General features: G+C 43.7%; 1 long non-coding RNA gene across 3 annotated transcripts; it reads left to right on the forward strand.

Annotated features, from left to right (window-relative positions):
* Nucleotides 1-1,492: 1,492 nt before the first annotated feature.
* On the forward strand, nt 1,493-18,833 carry LOC135972971 (uncharacterized). Of its 3 annotated transcripts, XR_010589592.1 has the most exons (4): nt 1,493-1,909; nt 16,622-17,251; nt 17,566-17,658; nt 18,492-18,833. It is a non-coding gene; the product is annotated as an uncharacterized LOC135972971 (long non-coding RNA). The 3 variants fall into 3 exon arrangements; XR_010589591.1 differs by having other exon boundaries at nt 17,566-18,833; XR_010589593.1 differs by lacking the exon at nt 1,493-1,909 and adding an exon at nt 1,948-2,094 and having other exon boundaries at nt 17,566-18,833.
* The last annotated feature ends 523 nt before the right edge of the window (nt 18,834-19,356 follow it).

Genomic DNA, 19,356 nt, shown 5'->3' on the forward strand with positions numbered 1-19,356 from the left:
CATTTTTGCTACCTTAGTGGCACCCTATACACTCTAGTTGGAGATAGCGTCTGACTTGGAGAAAGGGGGTTGTCAGTTTATCTTTTCTAAAAAACTCTAAAGTTTACTGAGCATAGACAAAAAAAGGGCTGTACATTAATAAGGATCCTCATATTGAAAAAACATTGCTAATGTAATGTGGTTTCAGAAATGACTTGTGGTTCCCTACCAGTAGTCTACCAACAAAAACTAGTGTTAAAAATTTCCACGTTTGTGAATGTATCAGTTTAATATTTACTAAGAGATCCAAAATAGGGTAGTGTACAAATTAGAACGAAATAATATTGAGATAGTTTATTGGGTCCTGCTGATAGAAGCAGAGATTAATATAGCATTTGCGGAATGGGGAATAAACAACGTAGCACTGAGAAGAGCACAGAAATAGTAACACATTCAGCAAGCACAGACTAAATATAATGAAAAGAGCACAACATAGAGAACTATACAGGGATAAACAAAGAACAGGCAATGTATAAATACAAATTTGGGGGGCTGAGCCTATCCAAAGGGATTACACTGCTTTTAGCAAGGTTGCTGGATTTGGCCTTTGTTTTGCAATTGACTTCAGGACAATGACAGTGACTGCTGAATTCCATTTGAGCCAGGACACATTTTAAAGTATTGTTGTATGGAACCAATATAATTAAAACTATTTTAGCATCTTTGTAATAGAATGAAATAACCAGTTTTATGTCCTGAGATTAACAGAGAATGAACTGTCCAATACTAATGCAGATAAAGAAACCCATTATGTGATTATGCTGGAAAGGTATAGAATCAATTCTTAGCATTCGGCATATTAAAATGAATTCAGCATCACTATTAATATAGTAAATGACTGCGTATTTAACTAAATGAATGAAATTTCTTCCTGTGGTAATCTGTGCAACTAGAGGAATGAAATACATGTTTTATTCTATGGTGGGATAATAAATGAACTTACTATTAAGTACCAATGCAAGGCTCATTAATGCAAAGTCGCAAGAAATCACTGAAAAATATAATTTTCAAGCTTTTAAAAATATAACGCACAGAAAATTATCTAATTTTAAGAGGTTTGGGCATATCACTGAACAACTAAAAGCAGACATACATTGTTATTATTTACTTACTAAACTGGTGAAACTCCCACCAAAAAGCCAGGAAAGGAAAAGCTTCTGTATTTTGCTTTGTAGAGACTGTTGTATTTTACATGATGGAGGGGGAGGGGGGTGAAGACATTTCTCACCATGGGACCAGAAGCCAGTCTGAACAATCTGCCCCACAACAAATGCGTTCAAAATGTCGGATTTGCTTACAAAGCCCTCGAAAGAGAGAGTTAGCTAAAGTCGGGTCTCAGAGGGGTACCCTGGCTGAACCCAGCCACCCTGGTCTGCCTGGGGCAGGTCTGAGCAGCCCTTCGGGGCGGGCCGCGGCAGGCGAGCAAAGCCGCGGGGGAGCGGCGGGGGGAGACGCGCAGCTCCAAAACCGTTAGCTTTGCTTCTACGGTTTCTTTTCCCTTTCTCTTCCTGTCCAAATATTTTAAATTTCCGCGCCTTAAATAACAGTCTGATTTATTTATTTAGTTTCCTCCGCGGGCCTTTCTGCGTCTTGGTTTCAGCCCCCCCCCCCCATGCCTGAGGGGCTCAGCGGTCACCCCTCTCCCGCACGCCGACCCCCTTTCTCAGTGGGCTCCACAAGCCAAGCTGGCCGCGCCTGCAGCCCGAGGGAGCGGACGGGGCGACCCCAACCCCCGGCACCCCCACCCCGGCTTTCAGACAGCGCGTGTTTATTTCTTGGAAGCGGCAATTCATGATTTTTTTCCGCCGCCGAAGAGAAAGTGCTGCGTCTCCGCTTTCTAACCCTGATGCCTCCGCAGCGAATTAGTAGGGTGAGTATTTTAAGGGGAAGCTGTACACGCGGCGGGAATGCTGATGACACTGGTCTGCTGCCCTTCCTTCTGCAAATTACAAAGCCCCGGGCATTTGCGAGCATCTCCCACGGTCTCCTCTTGAACGCTGGGTTCCCACCCACCTACCCCCAGATTTCGAGGCGGCAGAAGCATCTCTATTCAAGGTACCCTTTATGCCACAGGGAGGTAGTAAGGAGATGGGTTTGGGTTCAGATTTCCATAGAAGTGGGGACTGACGTGTGTTTTCCTGTTCCTGGTTTTCAAGACCTTCCATAATGTGCTAAAAGCATCTGCCGCCGAATGAGAAAAATATTCCCTATGTTTCTTAGTCTCTTGACTAGAAAGTAAAAGAATCGACCTTTAGAAAGAATGTTAACTTTATTTTATTTGACTATAACCAGACGTGCCAAATCTTCCCCTGGAGAAGTAACTTCCATGGTGCTGCAAGATAAAATAAACCTCTGAGGTGGCACCTAAAGAAATCTTTAGTATGATTTTAACCGTGGAAGAAAGCTACAATAATAAGGCTTCGCTTATTTAAAAGGACTATACCTACAAATCCCTATGGATAAATTATAACGATAAACGCGGGCTCTACGGTCAGTGCTTTTAAGACTATTTTAATCGCCTTCTTTAAGGGCAGGATCATTCACATTTTCTGCGAAGTTGGTCTTAATAAGCAATCAGGAACACTGGATATTTTTAAATAATCTTGACTTTTCAGTGTTGCTTCCAGTAAAAGCGAAGAAGTACTATGAGAAAACTAATCATGGCACCTGCAAAAGCACAAGTCAAATGTATTTATTTTGTCACCTGTGCTGTAAAATGGCTTCAGAACCATACAAAGACACAAAATGAATGGAGAAAAGGCAGAGTGTGAGGGGGATGCTAACTCAGCTCTTTTAGTACAGATAGGACATTAAGTTCACTGATTCAGCCCCAAACCTACTTTATTAGTCCATCGAGTCAGCTCTAGCCAAGTAAGTACTGCCGCAAAAAGGCACTGTTCTCCCTGAAAAAAATATTTAAAGAGTATAATATGCTTTTCGGGTGGAAGTAGAAAACCACTGAACCTGATTACCAAATGCATTTCTTTGTTCCCCTGTCAGTAACCAGTTAATTTCTACACTTACAAAAAAATTAGCAAGCTCACTACACTTAGCCAATGAGTAGTTTTAATAAACTTATTTTCACATAAGAAAGGACTAGATATTTCTGTGTTACTATCACTAAGAGGTTAGCATTAATTGATGGCATTTGAAAAGTTCTTCTTTAGTAGATACTGGCTAGCAAGATGGTCCTGTTCCTTGCCCACTACATCTTCAAAGGCAGAAATTCAGGCAGACATCATAATGTTAGTTCATTCCTTAATAATGTTACTATCAGCAAAATGATATTTTAGTCAGTTTTGTCCACACAAATAATTAAAACACAGATAATTAAAGTGCTTTCACACTTATCTTTGTACAACACAAACCACAGTAAAATGCTGTGTGGAAAAGTTCTTTTCAGAGTTTAAACCTTATGGAACTTCAGGACAAAACATAAAACACATCACATTTATATTTAGAAGACAGGGCAGGCCTGACTACAAGCTTTTACCAGTCTGAGTAAGGACTGTAGTTTCGGGACCCCTCATTCACTTCCACATTATTATGTGGTGTACATATTATGTGGTGTATTATGTGGTTTACAGTGATGTAAACAAGTCAGTTTGGGCCCAGTTCATATCAAATCAAGAGCATTTTCTCTCAGGTATGCTAATATAAAGGGGATGTAACATCATTTCAAATGCCCTCAATTCTAACAGAGATGTAAGACCTTAATATGTTGGTAATGAATTCTAAATCATGAACTTTTGCTTATATTTAGTCATGTTGAAGAATAGGTAGATGGGATTTTTTTAAGTCACTGATGATTAGACCATAAGTAGGCCTAGAAATTGAGCTGCTGGTTACAAATGTTATGAAGATTTCAAATAGGCCAGATATTTTTAAAATCCATGAATAGGACAAATACATTCACTGGGCAACAATAGATATAAGTAACTAAAAATAAAATGCAATGATGCCTAAATCTGAATATATTAGGACTCCAAAGAGTGTATTTTTAAACATATGAACTGGGTTATTTTACTTTTCTTTATTAATGTATTTTGTATAAACTTCTTTTAAGACTTTTTTCTTTTTCATCAGTTTATGATCTGTCAGTCATTTTTTAAACTATGTGTCGCCTGGCATCAACAAAAAAAGCAGTGGCTAACATGATGCATATCAATTTTTCCTGCATTGTTTTGTTTCAGCTTTATAAAATAAGTGCAGTGTACTAAAGAAGAATAACTAAACTACACTGTCATATGGTAACAATGTTGACAACAGTATGTCTATGGGTTGAAATATACAGAAATTTCCTTCATGCATGAACATTCTAACCTAAAGAAGCATATTGCTTTGTGTAAAGAAGGTGGTAGATAATTAACAATATTCATTTAATCTAATTAGAGGCCTCCAAGGCAAAAAAAACTGACTTTTCATTGTGGTATGTTCACAGATGTTAACTGAAAAAACATTGCAGCCACAAAGCATAACATGACCACACTATGTGTGATACTAATTTGTTTTGTAAAAATTTGGTGAATTTGATAATTGTTAAATAAAAGAATTAATAGCAAGGCAGATTCTGTGTAAACTTCTTGCACAATACTGCCAGTTCACTGCAATGTTCCTGCAATTTCAGGGATCAGCAGACAGCTAATTATGCCAGACTGTGTGGTGGTTTTGAAATATGGATCAATATCTATTATGAATCAGTTATACATTGTTTAGTAAAGGGATAATTCTGAAATACATTAATTTATGCTTTTGAGCCACCAAAAGTTCTATATACAGGCCTAAATCAGCATATGCAACTCCCAATTACAGTACAAGAACCATTATTTCTATCATTAGAGTACATATAAATAATTCTAACTTCTGACAGTCTTTGAACACTGAAACTCAAAAGGAAATTGAAGCACTATGGACAAAAAGTATCTATGGCCTTTCAGAGGAAAGGGGAAATTATCCCTTTAGCTCTGCTGCTTGTGAGGGAGAGGTGAGTTGTTTATGTAAATCCAAAATCTGAGTACTCATGCTGGACTCAAATTCCCTTTCCTTCCCCTCTCCATTGCTGGAACTGTGAAATCCCCTGGAAATTTCTGTACTTCTAGTGGCTGCAGTAAACCTACTATGTAAGATTTCCCACTCAACCCTACCCCCAAGTTCTTAATTCCTCTGCATTCCAGTCAGGCTAGCTCTACTCTAGGCTTTCTGGGTGCTAGTGGGGGAACATCAAAAGCACATGAGACAGTTTTTCTGCTGTCACTTCTGGTGCCACAGTGGCCTTCAGCAAGCAGGAGGAGCAATTGCAGGGACAGTCCTGCTCGTCTGTGAAATGGAGCATGCTCAGTTGCTGTGGGGATGGTGCATTCAGTCTAGTCAGTATGTAGACATTCTTGGATGTGTGTTACAGAGAAATGGCATTAAATTGAGTGTAGGGCTTCACACCACTCAGCCAAGTGTAGGCACCATCAATAGTTTTAAAATATTTTAAAATAAATTTTGCATAGAGATTTCTGGTTAAAGAGGATGCATTTGAAATTGTAAGCAAATTGAAGATTTAATCACAAAATTATAGGAGGCCTGAAAATTAGATTTATAATGTTTTTTTACCTTATTTATGGAGCTGCTACTGAGCAGTTTCATAATATTTGACAAAGAAAGCTACTCTGTATCCAGACACAAAAGCAAGATCTAATTTGTTGTTATAAAATTTAGCAATCTCCCCACCCCCCAAAAAGATAAATCCAAAATTGAGCTGATTTATAGCTCATCAACTATTGATCCATATTTAGAAAGAACAAAATTTTGGGTTATAGTCTCTTAATATGGAACAGGAAGTTCATGAAGAAATTAATCATTCTGTATTTGGTGCAGGGATTGAATAGCATGCAGTAAATCAGGCATGCAGGGAATGAGGATAAAATAAAATATTGAATAGCTGCTCATTTTATAAGCCCCATCATCCTATCCTTCCTCCTGCACCCCATTCTCTCTGCTCCTATCCCTCTGAGTCTTGTTCCTCCACCCCCTTTGCTCCCGTCCACTGTTCTCCACCCTGGTTCCTGCTCTCCTTCCCCTCTGCTTCTATCTAAACCTCCCTCTCATAATAGCTCCTGATCTTCTCCTCTTCCTCTGTGCCTTTTCCCTCTCCCAGCCCCTGGTTCCTGCCCCCTCACTCTACAGCTATTCACCCCTTCATCCACGTGGTCCTGCTATCCTCCCCCTCTGTGCGTACCCACCCCCATTCTCCAGCTTCTGCCCCCTCTCATTCTTCTTCTAACTACTCCCACCCCAGCTTGACATACTTCTCACAAGAGCAATGTCAAGTGCTGATGACTGTTGGACTGATCATCGCCTTATTTGATCCACAATGAAAATTAAGATCACTTCCAGTCATGGTCAACAGCCTCCTGCTGAGCCTGAAAACATCTGCCCTCATTGTAATAGAACTTGTGGTTCAAGGATTGGCTTTATCAGCCACCTAAGGACCCATAACTCCCATGGAAGATGATCATACTCAGTAACGAGTGATCGCCCATCATCATCATCACCCCCCCAGCTCCTGAACCCTAACCCCTTTTATGGTTATTCACCCTTTGCAGTTCCTGTCCTTCTCCCTCTCTGCTGCTATCCAACACCCATCATCCACTGGTCCTGTCACCTTGCTTCTCCTCACTCTCTGTCTTCTGAAACCTCTTCTCTCCCCACTCCCTTTTTCTCATCCTCTGCATTCAGACCAGTTTCTAGCTCCTTCTCCTCCTCCCTGCCTGGATGCCAACAGGGAAGACACTGAGAGCACAAGAGACAGCCTCCATGATCTCAGTTCTAGTGTCCAGCACTTCAGCAACCTCTGGCAACCAGGAAGAGCAATTGAAGGAAAAATCCGGCTCATTCCCTACAGCCCCAGGTTGAAGCATGCTCAGTTGGTCTGTGAGAAAGGTGCATGCAGTCCAGTCAACACATAGGAGTTGCGAGAGGATGGAACATGGCCAGAACAGATAGAATCTTTGGAAAATTTAACTGCCAAACTGGAATAAGTCTGTACTGAACATGTACAAACAGATTTTTCAGGTTTATTATCTTGCCAAATTTGGGCATATTTTCACAGGAACAGCAAAAGGCACATCCCTGACACCATGGTGATCCCCCACTAAATTCAAGTTCCTCCTCCAAAGCATGGAGATGCTAAAGACTCTCAAAGAAATAGTGGAAGATTTTGTTTTTAATATGGTAAAACAAAGTCTCTCCCCACTCTGCCCTAGGGTGACTAGATAGCAAGTGGGAAAAATTGGGACAGAGGGTCGGGAGTAATAGGAACCTATATAAGAAAAAGACCAAAAAATTGGGACATCTGGTCACCCTACTCCACCCCTACCGTCCCCCTCTAATCTTGTTCTTGGAAATGGCTAAATTATTCTAGTTGAAATTTAATCACACAAACAAACAAGTCAGCCTAAGACAGACACCTGGCCTGGAAAATTTCATTCCAGAGCGTTAAAATTTGCCAAAGTTATAAACAACTGAAAACAAGATTTTGTATTGGAAAGTGAATATAAGCATTATGAACTCTGCCTATAATGTGAAAAAATTTAAGCCATTTGCACTGAATTTTTTATTTGGTAGAAACTTCTGTTGAAACAGGTGGAATCTAGGCAAGCTTTCAATTTTTATGAGAAGGGATCTCTTTAGAAACTGAGCAGTAGGAGGCAGAGTTTACTCTCATGGAGGGATCAGTTACAACTTCATAGATTAGTGCTGATTTACCTCTTTGTAACGTATGAAGAATAGAGAATATCCTCCCCAGATTCACAGTACTTAGTTTCTGAATACAGAATAAATTTTCTAAGAATTTGCAAGCAAATCAATTAGTTTAGGAGTTGAAATTATTAAAAACTTGATCCTTTAAGGCAATTTATCATCTATACAGTGCTTTCTTTGTCCTAAATTACCTTAATAGTGGAATAACACAGGCTCTTCAAACTTTCTATATAATTAAAACTCTTTGAAATCTTATGCATAGACTATATTTGAAGAAATTAAATTGTAATTAAGCAATGTTATTAATCATTGTTGTATCTAATTGTTATGATTATATAGCCTACAATTTTAATTGTGCCATGTAGTGACACCAGGAGGGGTAAAATATGAAAAAACAATCTAGAATAAATTAAATGGATTTTTAAGGACATTAAACACTAAGATGCCACAATCACAAATGTATGGTTATTGGTTGATGTCATTACAGGGCAGAGATAAGGTTGTTTGGGTACCTTAACATGTTTAGATTTCTTTTAAGTGTACTTTGAACTCTGAATTTCTAGTTTCCCATGCTTAGTTTGGGACAATTACAACATCTTTTTTTTTTTTTTTTTTTTGCCCTTAAGTGCTGATATGTACTCTGACTTTAACTCCCATTTTACATATTTTTTATCTGGAAATTAGGAAAAGATCTGTTTTAGGCTGACTATCAGGTAAATATGCCTGACAGCATGATCTACTAGATTTCAGAATAGCCTCCCAAGGGAAAAGGTGGAAGCTCTTATCACACAAAGTACCAAAAACTAGACTGGACAAAGCACTGGAAAGTGTACTGAACTTACATCTTAATATGTAATGACTTTTCAGGGGAATATATTAGATTACCTTCTGAACAAGTAATTTTCTCTCTAATATCTAGAGATATTACCTCTCTAAAGTGTGAAAAAGCTTCAGACTCCTATTTCTGAGAGGTCTGTAATTGTCACTTGAAAGACGCATGAATTAGGTGGCCAAATTATGGCACCACCTAGTGGTGCAATTGTGATATTAAGCCTACCATAAAGTAAGAAAAGGAATTTGAGGTTTAGGCTTGGTTGATTTTTGACCCTAGTGTAATAATTTCACAATGCAGGCATCCAAAGCAAGGAATCTGTTTATGACACATATCATGTAAAATTGAATATCTCACGCACTTGAGGAAAAATAATACTTCCTATGGAAATACTGGATGTTTTATAATTATTTATTAACATACAACTGAAGAATCTTTTTTTAGTGTTCCAAAAAAGTTGCTTGTCTTTACTTATCTTATCTAAATGGAAGGAACCACATATTTCATATCTGCCTGTTGTCAGTAAGGGAGACCAGAGAATTTACACAGAAAGATTGGACAAACACCTTCTTCAGATTCTTCCTCAAAAACTGTGGAACTTTCAATGAGATTTTGTGTCTGAGTCTTTGGAATGTTGCTAGAGAGCTTTACAAAGGAGGTGGTTAAGAAAGGCTATCTTTTAGATTTTAAATGTTGTGATTGACTTCTTGGGTTCTATGAGTTTAGGATGTATTTGGGACATCTTTATCCTCCTCCCCAGAGAAGAGTGTAGTAAAATAAGAACTACATGATATTTTGTGAGCAAAGCTAGTGGGCAAACTGAAATTTCTTCTTCGGTGCTGGCAAAGTCCTCTATCTTATCTATATTACCTTATCCCCTTCACTGCAATATCTGAGTGTCTTCCAACTAACTGAAAACAGAAACAACCTTTCTCTTCCTTCCTTTCCTCCCAGCTTTTAGTAGAAATAACTTTCTTCATTCATAATTTTGTTATTGATGTGTGGGTGAGAGAGAGAGAGAGGAAAAAACCACTTAGTGATGGGAAGGCAAGTAAAAAAAGACGAGTTTTGCAGCATTTAATTCTGAATGTAGTAAAGCCTATGGTTATTCTTAGGCCCAGTTTTGTGAAAGTTTTGTCTCCCATGTTTGTGAGCCTCCCCAGATTGGTCAATTAGTTCATCGGTCTAATGGAACATGCCTGTTGTGGTAGTTCCTAGTTGTGGTGACAGTGGTGAACACTCAGGTAGCTTGGACCAATTTCCATGGAGAGCTTTGGATCTGAGGGAAGAGATCTTACATTACATATACAATAGGGAGACAATGAAAAGCGCATAGTTTTCAGGTAATGTACTCACATGAATCTGTGTTGTTAAACTGACAGACTGGTACCTTTTGTACCAATTGTAGCCTTTTCAAGTTGTGTGGTTTTTGTCATAGAAATGAGTTAAACATATAATTAAGCATAAAGGTAACAAATACTTGGCCACTTTGGCCTTTATGGAAAAAGCATAATCAGCCTTGAATCTGGTGGAGGATTGGTTTTTATAGGATCTTTGAGGTTGCACTTAGAGTTTCCCTGTGACAGAGTAACTCATTTCTCTTTATGGTGGGCAGAACTGAGGACTACTGACAGGTGGGATTTGACTCTGCTTTCTCTAAAGGCCTTGTATAATATACACACAAGCCTTTGATTAAGATCTTGCAGGGGCAAAGAAAACTGTAGCACTGATTGAAGTTTACCTTATTAGTTGCATGCTTACTACATCTTTGTTGGCCTTCAGGCCTACTATGCATTTCATTCCAGGGGATGTATGGGCTAGGAAAGGAGCCCAAACATTGCTGTTACTCACATCTATGCCTACAATAGACTATTAGTGTTTCTCAAGCCCCCCCCCTTACCTATGTCCCTGCCATACAAGAGGAAGTCTGGTCCATGGGCTGCTTACACTACCCTGTCACACAGGTCCCTGTGAATGATTGGCTGTATGCTGGGAATGATTCTACCCATTTCCTGGGCCCTTAGAACAGGTTCTTTCCAACTTGTGCAAAGAAGGGAAAGTTCCAGGAGATCCTGAATGGTCAGAGGTCTGTTGCAGAGTAGTCTGAATTCTTATAGGATAAGTAGAATTCCACATTTGATGTTTCTGGCTTTTCTGATAAGTCTTTCAAACATTTTAGAAGATAAAAATGCAGGAGAATGAAGCTGCACTGTCTGTGAGGCAAAGAGAAGACTCACCTCCAAAGATGAGACAGAATCAACCAGAAAGATTATCTAATTGGCTTTGGGGAATGAAAGGATTACAAATATAATAAATTAGAACGTAGAACAATTTTCCAGCACTAATTTTCCAGCACTAAATGTGAATTTTTGGAAAGTTAAATCAAAAATAAAAACTGAAGAGTATGGTGGCCTCCCAGACAGAATCAAAGGGTAAGATGCCTGCTTATTTACTAAAACAGAGGTTCTCAAACTTGGGATGCCGCTTATTCAGGGAAAGCCCCTGGCAGGCCGGGTTGATTTGTTTACTTGCCGCGTCCACAGGTTTGGCTGATTGGCCTGCGCCGCTTCCTGCAGCCCCCATTGGCCTGGAGCGGCGAACCATGGCCAGTGGGAGCCACAATCGGCCGAACCTGCGGACGCTGCAGGTAAACAAACCGGCCCGGTCCGCCAGGGGCTTTCCCTGAACAAGCGGCGGCCCAAGTTTGAGAACCACTGTGCTAAAAGACTAAGAAAAGAGCTCTTAACTTGCATTTCTAAATAGAAACGGAGATAGAGCTTACTGAATCCATATTAAAATTTCTAGCGATGAAGAAAAAAATAAAGAAATGGGTATTCGATTTGAAACAAAAAAGATATGCCGCATACAACTAGCTTATATTTTTCAGTGAGACCAAGTTGATTTTTTAAAGAAATCAAGGTCTCTAAAGTCACACAAGTGAAAAAATGAATTAATGTGTAAATAAATGTATTTGTTTCTAGACGTTGCTAATCAGGGGTGCTGGAGCAATTTATATAGTGGGAATGCTGAGAGCCATTTAATCAAACTGTAAACCCTGTATATAATGGAAACCACTTCAAGCCAGAGGGTGCAGCAGCACGTCCAGCACTCCTAGTTCCAGCACTTATGTTGCTAATTCTATACAAGTCTATTGTTGGAAATCAAATATATAAAAAAGTAGTTGATAAACAAATGTTGGGGGTTGGCTGTGTGCTCCAGGCTGTCAGTACCGCCTATGGTAATACTCTGGGCTATAGCACCTAATAGCGAGAGTCCAAGGGCCACTTCATCTAGGAGTTTCAGTTCAGGAAGTGTTGCCCAGTGGTGAGAGCCCCAAGGCCACTTTACCCACCGGTTACAGTTCAGGGAGTGTCATCCAGCTGCGAGAATCCCAAGGCTGCTTTACCTAGCAGTTACAATTCAGGACATGTGTGGAGGGGAGGGAAGGGGAACTCAGGCCCACCCTACTCCACTGGGCTTTGACCCATAGCTTTTGAAAACAGTGGCCCCTGTGAGAGTCTTAGGGTCTGGTACCCTTAAGCGTGTTTCCTGGGTTGCTTCCTAATCTTGTTCTGGTCCCTCTGGCATCATCACAGGTTGTACTGGGTTCCTTCCTGTGTTCCTCTCTGGTCTGTCTCTAAAGTCTTTTCCACTGGTAACAGCGAGTCATCACCCTCAGCTCCTGCAGTTGAAGGGCCTCCTGTGGCTCAGCTATGACGTTTGGTCCTGGTGGCATGGAGCCCTGTCAACTTCCTGTCAGAAGACTGCCACACCCAACTGCTCTCCTCCTCAGTCAACCCAGATTGAGCTGCACTTCTCCCTTTTGAACACTCCCACCCCTGAAAGCATCCCCAGCAGAGGGAAGGAGGCATGGCTTTCTGCCTCCAGAGTAGCTCCTTAACCCTTGCCTTGCTGGTGTGGGGTTGATAAACCTGTCACAACAAGTCATCATTTACCTCTGAGTACCAACCCAGGCTTACTTGTTTACAAAGAGATATATAGTATTTATTTCATGCATAATACCTAATAAATGTGTTAATTAGGAGACTCACTATTGAGCCTGATCAATTCACATGATTAGTGCCCAAACATTCTACACTTACTCATGCCTATTTCAGTGTGATATAAATGAAAACCCATCAAATCAGATCTCATCCACCCTGAGGAAAAGATGTTTCAGAACCAGACTACAACAAACTACTGTTTCATTTCTTTCAACTTTCCTGCCAGCTACTCTCTGAACTCCGATTGTTTCTGAACAATTCTAACTTTTACTGGGTATACATACGGATTTATTTTTTGCATCTGAATATATTGTCACTGAATTTGATATTGTACATAACTGTGTCACTACTTTCTGAACCCACCCCCTTGGAATGGGATGTCCATTTCCTCCTCCGAGATGGGTCCTGTAGGTTCTCTCCATTCAATTCACTTGACCATCCCACTCAGTAAAAAAATAATAATAAACTCCGTGGATAACTAAAGTCCAACTAAAAGTTCAAATAAAAACATTTTTCTTCTACTCCCCCTTGGGCTATTCTTCAACCTGCCTTCTGGAGTCAGTTCTTAGCTCCTTCTGGACTATACTTAAGTCCTTCCACACTCTGTTATAGAGTACTGACTCCCAAGCTGCTTTCCTTGGAGCGTCTCTCAGTCTAGCACTCACTGAAGTTCCTTGCTCCCTACTGCCAGCCCCTGCAGAGTTTCTTCTTTTCTCTTTTAGACAAGCACTGCCTCCCATGGGATTCTCCCAGGAAGTCCTTTGTCCTAGCAGCTTCCCACTGCCTTTCCTCCCAGAATCTCCCTAACTCGGGATCTCCCACAGGAGCCTAACCTGCTTTCTGTGCTTCCTCTCTACTGAGTTCTCTCAGCCCTTTTTCTGAGACCACATGTTCATTAGGCCTGACCCAATTAGTCCCACCTCCTCAGGCTGGGAGCCAGGTATTTATGGCACAGGTGAATCTGGCCCTAGTTCTCCTTACAGGAGCCAGTCACCCTGAACATATACACTCAGCATTTCTGACATGACTGTAAACGGATTCTTATATTTTAGCTGGATTTAAAATGTTAGGGTCTAATTTGTCCCTCAGAAAAACTAAGGGCCTTTCTATCTTTGCATATTTGGAGGGGGGAAATATTTCTCTTGAAAGTACAATTTATCGTATTGTGCTTGCACTTGTCTCTTTGTTTATACTCTTCACACTCTTCATTAAAGATGCTGAAATTTCTAAGTTGAAAACAAAATTATGGCAATATATCTCATGGCATCATCAATCATTGCTTCAAAAATAAGTTCAGAGAAAGCTATGCCAAAACATCTTCACGTGACTCCATTTGATATTAAAAAAGGATCAGATACTAATCCTCATTATTTCATGCAGTTTAAAGAGAATTTTTTTCCTGGCATCCAAACTTGTTGGAAATATCTAGTCTTATTTGGTTAATAGAATTAAACAATCAATCTGTACTCCCTACATGTGATCTGAGTCGTAGCTTATTTTAATGATAAAATTAATTTTTTACTCCAGTTAGCACTGTAGAGTCCAGACATGTATGGAAGAGTAAGCTGCATTATTTTTTTGTCTTATGCATCTGTAGAAGGAGCGGACTCACCCCTGCAGTGCCTCCTGCTGGTGACTCGGGAATTAGCTCTTCCAGCTCCTCGGAGCGCCCTCTGCAGGCCAGTGGTCCACCTTTCTCTGGCCCCGTGTCCCTCCCGGACCCCGGTGCCCTTGTATCTGGGGTGCTGCCCCTGGCAGTACACCCCTCAGTACTAGGGTCTCCCCTCCCTGGGGAACCCCCACCCACTATCCCTACCTCGCCACTACCAGTCACCAACTAGCCCCTGCTCCCTGGGGCAGACTGCAGTATAGGCCACTCATCATAGGCAAGGTTGGGTTTGGACCTGCTGCCTTGGCCTAGCTCTGGGCTGCCCTCTGCAAGCCCCAGTACCCCTTGGCCTTCCGCTAGGCTGCAGCCTGGGGCATTCCAGGCTGGAGCTCCCCGGCTCCTCAGCCTGTCCCCAGCCCTGCTCCACTCAGGTACCCTGTCTCTAGCTTGCTGCAGCCAGGCCCTTCTCTCTCTGAAGGCAGAGAGAGACTGTTTGGCCTCTGGCTCCCAGCCTTTTTATACAGGTCAGCTGTGGCCTGATTGGGGGGTGGCCCTGCTGTGGCTGCTTCCCCAATCAGCCTAGCTTTTAGAGCTGCAGCCCTCTGCCAGGGCTGTTTTAAGCCCTTCCCGGCAGGAGCGGGGTAGCCACCCCGCTACAGCATCATTGTCAGCTATGTTCAAGTTATTGAAGTTTTATTATGGGTGATGACATGCAGAAAAAATACTACCTGTCCTTCAGATCCCATGATGTTTTTGCAGTGCTGAGAGAAAAAAGACAGTTACCCTTTTTGTAACTGGTGTTCTTCAAGATGTGCTCCTCATGTCCATTCCGTTGTGGGTGTGGGTGCTTGCCACATGCACCGGTGTCGGAAGTTTCTCTCTCAGTGGTATCCGTAGGGGACCGGCTCTGTCGCCCTCTAGAGTGGCACACATATGCCATGGTATAAGGGGTGCTGCTGGCTACCCCCACCCTCAATTCCTTCTTGCCGGAAACTCTGACAATGGGGAAGGAGGGCGGGTTGTGGAATGGACATAAGCAACACATCTTGAAGAACACGAGTTATGAAAAAAAGGTAATTGTCTTTTCTTCTTCAAGTGCTTGCTTATGTCCATTCCATTGTAGGTGACTTCCAAGCAGTACCACCGGAGGCAGGTAGGAGTTCATGGATGTGTCAATTGCAACACAGCTCTGCCAAATCCAGCATCATCTCTTGCTTGCTGAGTGATGGTGCAGTGCGTTGTGAACACGTGTACCAACCACCACATCACGGCCCTGTGATAGGGACATGTGCCAGGACGGCTGCCAAGGATGCTTGAGCCCTAGTTGAGTGGGCCTTCACTATAGGAGACAGCTTGGCCTAAATCAGCTCATAACAGGTCTGGATGCAGGTGGTGATCCAATTAGAGATCCTCTGCGAGGACACTGGGAGACCCTTCATCCTGTCCACTGTCGCAATAAAGAGCTGGGTCGATCTGTGGAAGGGCTTGGTGTGCTCCAGGTAGAACGCTAGGGCATGCCGGACATCCAAAGTGTTTAGCCGCCTCTCCTCATTGGTTGAGTGCAGCTCTGGACAGAACATCGGGAGGAAGATATCCTGGTTGACATGAAAAGGGAACACCACCTTACACAGGAAAGCCAGATGAGGTCGCAGCTGGACCTTGTCCTTGTAAAATACCGTAGACGGAGGCTCCGAAGTGAGGGCCTTAATCTCGGATACGTGCCTCACCAAGGTAATGGCTACAAGGAAAGCAACTTTCTATGACAGCTGGGAAATGGAACAAGAAGCCATAGGCTCAAAGGGTGGGCCCGTGAGCCTAGAGAAGACCAGGTTAAGATCCCATTGGGCAACCGGGTCTGGACCAGCGGCCTTTCAAGGCCTTTTAGGAACTGGATAGACATCTAATATGAGATCATGGATTTGTCCCGGACACGTGGATGGAAGGCCAATATAGCTGCCAAGTGCACCTTGATGGAAGAAAGTGCGAGACCTTGGTGCTTTAGATTGAACAGGTAATCCAGGATGGACTGCAGAGACAACCAGGTTGGGGAGATGCTATACCCCAACGCCCAGCAGGAGAACCGCTTCCACTGTACCAGGTAAGTCGCTCTGGTGGAGGACTTCCAGCTTTCCAAGCGAACCTGCTGTACCTGGTTAGAGAAGGCCTGTTCCTCTGGGTTTAGCCATGCAGCAGCCAAGCCGTGAGGTGAAGAGAGGAAAGGTTTGGGTGCAGGAGCTGACCGTGGTCCAGTGAGAGTAGGTCTGGGTGGCTGGGCTGTGACCATGGGGTAGCCACGGCCAGATCCATGAACGTGCCGAACCAGTGCTGGTAAGGCTACGCCGGGGCGATCATAATGACTCACACCTTGTCACTTTTGATTTTTGATAGGACCCTGCTGATCAGCTGAATTGACGGGAATGCGTACATCAGATCCTCCTGCCCATGACAGGAGAAAGGCATCGGAGAGGGCGCCCCTACCGAGGCCTTGGAGAGACAAGAACTGATGACACTTCCTGTTCTGTTTGGTGGTGAACAGGTCCACTCAGGGAGCCCCCTACTTCTGGAAGAGTGCCTGGACGACCTCTGAGTGGAGCAACCACTTGTGGTGAGAGAAAAAGGACCTGCTGAGGCGATTCGCCAGCATGTCCACATGCCAGGGAGATGCAAAGCTTCCAGGTGGATCGCATGCTGGATGCAAAAGTCCCACAGGCGGAGCGCTTCCTGAGAAAGCTGACTAGCGTGCTCTCCTTTGCCTGTTGACATAGAACATTGAGGCTGTGTTGTCCGTCAACACCTGCATTACTCAACCGGACAACTGTGGCCGGAAGACACTGCAGGATAGGTGGATGGCTGAGCGTTATACATAATGTCATAATGTCCCCTGGGTCCGCTGTCCGCAGCACACCAAGATGTGCTCCCCAACTGAGGTTGGAGGATATCAGGGAGACAGTGGGCCATAGACTCTCGAACGGCACTCCTTCCAGCACCAACCTTGGGTCAGTCCACCACTGCAGAGAGGTAAGTACCTTCGGCAGGATCGTGATGACCTTGTCCAGGTGATCCCTGGATGAAAAATAGACTGTCGCAAGCCACAATTGAAGGGGCCACATTCTGACCCTCACATGGAGGACAACATAAGTGTGCCCCAGTAGTCCGAGGCAGCTCTGGGCCATGGTGAGCGGATGTGCGGAGATGCTGTCAATGAGATCCGACATCATCCTGAATCTGTCCTGTGGCAGAAATGCCCTGGCCTGGGTAGAGTCAAGTACCGCTCTGATAAACTCTATCCTTTGGACCAGGATTAACGTTGATTTTTGCTCGTTTATCAACAGGCCCAGGGCTTGGCACATGCCTTGCACCTCGGTGACACTGCACTGGACCTGGGTCCTGGAGCGATCCTTGACAAGCCAGTCATTGAGGTAAAGGTAAGTCTGGATACCCTGACATCTGAGGTAAGCCACCACTACCAACATACACTTGGTAAACACTTGGAGATGTTGCTAGGCCGAAAGGGAGCACTGCAAACTGGTAGTGAGCGGTCCCCACCATGAAGCGCAGAAAATGTTTGTGCTCACGGAATATTGATGTAAGTGTTCTTAAATTGAGGGCAGCGTACCAGTCTCCCAGATCCAGGGAAGGAATGATGGAGGCCAAGGAGACCATGCGAAACTTCAACTTCTTGAGATATCTCTTGAGGCCTTGCAGGTCTAGGATGGGCCGCAGACCTCTCTTGGCCTTTGGGATTAAAAAATAGAGGGAGTAAAACCTCTTGCTCCTTAAATGCAGCGGGACTTCTCCCAAGGCTCCCACCTGAAGAAGGCCCCAGAAGGGTCCCTGAAGAGGGACGGGGTGGGGGTGCAAGGGAGGATAGAAATAAACTGGAGGGTATATCCCCCTGCTACTGTGCTGAGGTCCCACCGGTCCAATGAAGCCCAGGCAGGGAGGAAGGGGGACAGACGGTTGGAAAATAACAGGGGAGCAGGATCCAGGATACAGGCTAGAAGGTCGCCCTTGAGCGCACCCTCAAAATGCCCGCTTATCACCCTGTTGGTTACGGGTGGAGCAGAGGATGCTGGCTGGTGGCCTTGCTGGTGTTTATAGACCTTGCCCTTCTTACGGCAGTGCTCCGATTGAGATTGACTTCCAAACCTCTGGGTCTGTTGCAGCTTGAACTGCTTCCTAGGTGGCCCTGGGTGTACAGGCCCTGAGACCGCAGGGTTGTCTTTCAGACCATGCAGTTTTGTGTCTGTTTGCTCAGAGAACAATGCCAGGCAATCAAACAGAAGGTCCTGGATGGATTGCTGAACCTCCGTTGAAAGGCCCAATGACTGTAACCAGGACGCCCACGTCATGGAGATGGCCAAGGCCATGGTTCAGGCCTCAGAGTCTGCCGCATCTGAGGCTGCCCGGAGGGCTGCCCTTGCCACTGCTTTGCCCTCTTCAAGAATAGCCAGGAATTCCTTCCTGGATTCCTCTGGCAGAGAGTCCGAGAACTTGGCCATGGACTGCCTGGGATTAAAATCATAGTGACCAAGTAAGGCCTGCTGGTTGATCACTTGTAGTTGGAGGCTGGAAGTTGAATAAACTTTTCTTCCAAAGAGATCGAGCCTCTTTGCCTTTGGGTATCACACCTGTTTGGCCCCATCTGTCATGGTCATTAACTGCGGACACAACCAGAGAGCTTGGGGCAGGATGCATGTACAAATATTCATACCCCTTAGAAGGGACATAGTATTTATGTTCTGTCCGCTTAGAAATGGGGGGCAGTGATGAAGGCGTCTGCCACAAAGTCTTAGTAATTTTTGCCACTCTCTCGTGCACGGGCAATGCCACCCAGGCAGGGACTGCCGAACTTAGTACATAAAATAAGGAGTCTGAGGGCTCTGCCAACTCCTTGGCTTCAAGCCCCAGGTTTGAGGTGACCCTTTTTAAGAGCTCTTGATGAGCCTTGGCATCATCCTGAGGAACTGGGTGAGAGGGCCCCGTAATTGCCTCATCAGGTGAGGATGAAGAGGAGGCGGGCACCGGTGGTTCTGCCACCTCCGTTGCTTCCTGCATGGGGACCTCCACCGCGGCTGAGTTACCCTGCTCTAGGGTCACATCTGTCGGGGGGCGGGGAGGGC

The sequence above is a fragment of the Chrysemys picta genome, chromosome 8 (assembly GCF_011386835.1).
Source record: "Chrysemys picta bellii isolate R12L10 chromosome 8, ASM1138683v2, whole genome shotgun sequence".
Classification (NCBI taxonomy): Eukaryota; Metazoa; Chordata; order Testudines; family Emydidae; genus Chrysemys; species Chrysemys picta.